Raw genomic sequence first — 3,836 nt, 5'->3', positions numbered from 1 at the left:
GGCTCAGGCAATCCACTCACCTCAACCTCCCAAAGGCGCGGGATTACAGGCTGAGCCACCAACCCCGGCTGGGACTTCTTTCATAAGGGCACTAATCCCATTCATCGGTCTCCACCCTCATGACCTAACCACCTGCCAGAGGTCTCACCTTTTAACAACACTTTGCAGGTAGTGGGTTTCCACCTGTGATAGGGGACACCAGCCTTCAGTCCACAGCACTGCCTTCTGGCAAGCACCCTCCTGCTGTCTCCCCTTGCCATAGCCACCATGCTCTGCTTGCAAAACTCTGAGATCATTCTGTTTCTTTCATCATCTTTCTGCCTCACCTCCCTGATAAAATGTCAGCCCCTCAGAGTAGAGACCCACAGCTCCTCCTCTGCTGTCTGCTGCTCCTGTCACATGCATGACGTAGCAGGGGCTTAATGTGTCTGTAACAGAAACTATGTAACTCCATCCTTGTGGACTCACACATGCTGGGGGCAGGGGGAAGCCCAGCCACTGGTGATCCAGTATTGCTGGATGTTTGCTGTGTGCCTGGTACTATGTCGTGCTGGGAATACACTATGAACAAAACCCTCAAGAGTTTGTTTTTTGATGTTTATGTTCTAGTTCAGAGGCAGACGACAAACTTGTGAGAAAAAGAGAAATTGAGTACGTGCCTGACTCTGCTGGTATCCAATGCCTTCTAGACCAACACTCCCATTCCAATCATGCCTTATTTTATTATCCTGTTTTATTTACCTCAAATGTGTGTCAGTGCACTTGTGTATTATCTTCTCCCCCACACAAGACATTTCTGCTGATGGGGACAGAGCCTTTCAGTATTTTTATCATTTACGCCAGGCTCATAACCAGCTCCCAAATGTTTTCTGAATGAATGGACTGTGTTCTGTTTCTCTCCTGGGTTGTCTGTCTATGTGTATCGTGCTGACCACATGCCTTGCTTTTGTGCAGTGAAAGAAGGACCAACTGATAGCTTCATAACTGAGCTTGTCTTTACACTTCTGTTCCCCCAGTTGCTTGCTCAGTAAACCCTCTGGGCTCAGCTATCTGTGGGTTATTTGGGGTTTCTCATTCCTACCAGCCGTATTCCTATATTCATGTGATCAGCCACATTACTATACTCGTTCACGCCATCAGTGTGGAGAGTCAGAGTCCAGAAGAGGAGTGTATGCCAAAGTCCAGCTACAGGTTTACAAACCACATTCCTCAACCAGGACATTTGCTGAGGCTGACTCCTGGTCACAGCCTGTGCGACATACACAGAGGGTGGCTGCCATGACCCCAAAGGATGGGGTGGGATAAATATGTCAAACCTTCCAGGGAAGAGTCCAGGAGACACTCAGCATGAAGTCTGCCCTGAAAACAATGCAATTTAACAAATCAGAAGACCAAGCATGCCCTTGCAGGGCCTTATAGAGAGCACCTTTCCAACTCCTCACTTTACAGATAGGGAAACTGAAGCCCAGATATGGTGTGAAGCTCAGCAGCATGAACAGTATCTGTATTGTCCAAAATTGTTCAGAAGTGTTACCAGCGTCTCACTGTGTGACATCGAAGTGTCTGTGACGCAAGTTTCATGGTAGTAGTTTTTAATTAGTGCTTTCAACCAGTGGTGTTCCTTTATGCGGTCCCTGAGGGACTTTTCCTGTGGCAGAAAGGGAGCTGATAGCAGTTAAAAGTATTCCCTTTGAGAGATCAATCAGTAAGCTCCGAAAACCTGCCAGACAGGTTTTTGCTTGGGAAAGCCAAATAGCAGAGAATGGTTTTCTTGGAAATGCAAAAGAGTGACCAATTCACAAACTTATCCAAATCCCCTCTTTTTGAAGTTGACAGTTTATAACCCTGCTTGCCATGCATTTCCTGGAAACCATTTGTTCTTTGAAAGATCAGATTTTGCTGAGTACAACCTTGTAAATTCCAGAGAAAATGTGTAATCACTCAATCCAACCCCCCCCTTACTTGAACTGGGGTATAAAAGATCCCTCTCCTCCCTTCCCAGGTGCTCGTCAGCCCACTGAGTCTGGCGTAAATAATCCTGCTAGGCATTCTAAAAGAGATATGGGGCTGTGGCTTGGTCACAAGATAAGGTTCACACTGGCTGGTGCTGGTGGCTTTAGGATGGCATTGAGGCAACAACTACAATAGCTTTTAGATATACAGTATCCTGGGTAAAGTGTTAAAATGCCAATAGCCAAGACACAGAGTATTTTCTTAAAGAATCAAATGAGAGTCTGTTGAACCAAGTCCCAGGCAGTGGGCAGGCGGCTAGAAGAGTGTGACAGTCACCTTCAGAACATGGAGTCAGAGTGGAGAGGAGTACCTTAGAGGCAAGGCAGCCACAGAAGTGCCCCTCTCAGCTCTCCAGTGCTGCACCCTGAGATCTACCACCACCTGCTCTCAAAAGCTATTCATGGCTTTTCCATTCCCAGGGATAGCACCGCCAGTCTCCTGAGACAGGCCCATTCCCTGAAGACACAGGGCAGGCCTCCTGGGCCCCAGGGCCCCTCTTGAGGGACCCAAGAAACCAAGAAACTTAAAAAGTCATACTTGCTGTAAAAGTAGTGTTTAGTTCACTATATTTTATATATCCCTACTTCACGGTCACTATATATTTTGTGTATTCCTACCTCACGTTCATTGTATTTTATGAATTCTTAGTACTTTAAATACTACCTCAGACCCCGTAGAATTAGGCACATGTCGGGTGCTGGGTAGTGACTGATTGTGTAGTTATACAATGTCTTAAGTAGTGTTTGTATTTAGAACTCTTGTCCCAATTGCCATGCTGACTTCTGCTTTTACAACGGGATGTAAATGTTAAAGCGATAAGCCCCTTTCAGACATTCCTTTGCTATTGCAGTAGACTCTGAGGCGCTAGCCGCTCTCCAGGTGGGTTCTATGTTGGTTCAAACCTCCGGCTCCCATGCCAAAGTTAATTTACACGTAGTGGCTGTGTAAACCTGAGAGAATCAATAGACTTTTAGAAAAACTGCCTTGCTATGAGAAAACGTTTACGGTATTTTATAAATCCCTAGAACTAGTACTATATGATTTCCTACCCCACGTTCACGGTATTTGTTTGCAGGCTTTGTATTTAAGACTTTGTTAAGTTTAGCTTTTGTTGTCCCATAATGACCATGTTATGTTATGTAAATGTTAAGCAAACAAGCCCTCCTAAGCATTCCTCTGTTTAGATCAGCAGTCTTGGTGGGCTAGCAACCTCCTGCCTGCTTGCTCAAGTGAATTTACATGCAGTGACTGCATAAACCTAACTTATCTGACATTCCACTCTGGTTTCTGTCAATCACAGGCAGATGAGTTAAAGCCCGCGCAAGGCAGAAAAGAAACCTACCAATCCCAAGTGTTCCTGTACCCATTAGGAGAAATTACCCAATCGTGTAAAATCAAGTTTAAAGTTCTTTCCCCTCCCTCTGTAATTGTGCATAAAAACTGCTTGCCATACTGGATCGAGGCTCTCGTCCCTGAAGTCGCTGTGTCAGCTTCATACGTGAGCCCAGACTCGAGCCTGAATAAAGACCCTCGTGTGTTTGCATCGGAGCTGGCTCTTTGTGGTCTCTCGGATTTAACTCTTGGGTTTAACACATGTATATCAAATCATCTTGTACACCTCGAACATATTCAATCTTTATTGAACAACAAAATACTTTATGTTAGGATATGGACAGGGTGAGGGTGGATGGAGAGGTGGAGAGGTGGCGAGGCAAGGGAAGGCACGGCACCAGTAACCCAGAGATCCAAGTAATTGCAAAGAATTGCAACACACAAAAAGGTTAAGAAAGAAAAGTTTATTTAAAAGTAAATTAGAAAGAGAA

At 45.3% G+C, this 3,836-nt stretch overlaps 1 protein-coding gene across 1 annotated transcript in view; it reads left to right on the top strand.

Annotated features, from left to right (window-relative positions):
- SLC41A3 (solute carrier family 41 member 3) overlaps positions 1 to 3,836 on the top strand; it is a 61,896-nt gene that overhangs the window by 37,359 nt on the left and 20,701 nt on the right.

Source organism: Carlito syrichta, unplaced genomic scaffold, assembly GCF_000164805.1.
Source record: "Carlito syrichta isolate Samal-C Ts95f unplaced genomic scaffold, Tarsius_syrichta-2.0.1 Scaffold316392, whole genome shotgun sequence".
Classification (NCBI taxonomy): Eukaryota; Metazoa; Chordata; class Mammalia; order Primates; family Tarsiidae; genus Carlito; species Carlito syrichta.
The sequence above is the reverse complement of the archived record's forward strand: the minus strand, read 5'-3'. Positions and strand labels throughout refer to the sequence as shown.